Source organism: Lupinus angustifolius, chromosome LG06, assembly GCF_001865875.1.
Source record: "Lupinus angustifolius cultivar Tanjil chromosome LG06, LupAngTanjil_v1.0, whole genome shotgun sequence".
Lineage (NCBI taxonomy): Eukaryota > Viridiplantae > Streptophyta > Magnoliopsida > Fabales > Fabaceae > Lupinus > Lupinus angustifolius.
This window is the reverse complement of record NC_032014.1, coordinates 14,551,373-14,551,790: the sequence shown is the minus strand read 5'-3', so window position 1 is coordinate 14,551,790 and position 418 is coordinate 14,551,373.

The window sequence follows — 418 nt, the reverse complement described above, 5'->3', positions numbered from 1 at the left end:
TGGCTGCATGGATCTGGACTATGCATTAAGGGTAGAGCAACCATCTTCTCCTTCGGAATCCAGTGCCTCTAAAGAGAGGAAGGATTATGAGAAGTGGGATCGCTCTAATTGCATGAGTCTAATGATCATTAAGTGCGGTATTCCAGAGGTGTTTAGGGGAACTATCTCGGATGAGATAAACAGTGCCAAAGATTTCCTTGCTGAGATTGAAAAACGCTTTGCAAAGAGCGATAATGCGAAAAAAAGTACTCTGTTACAGAACTTGATTTCCATGAGGTATCAAGGCAAGGGAAACATAAGGGAATACATTATAGGAATGTCCAATATTGCTTCAAAACTTAAGGCCCTTAAGCTTGAGATGTCAGAAGACTTACTCATTCATTTGGTCTTGCTTTCACTTCCTGCGCAATTCAGTCAG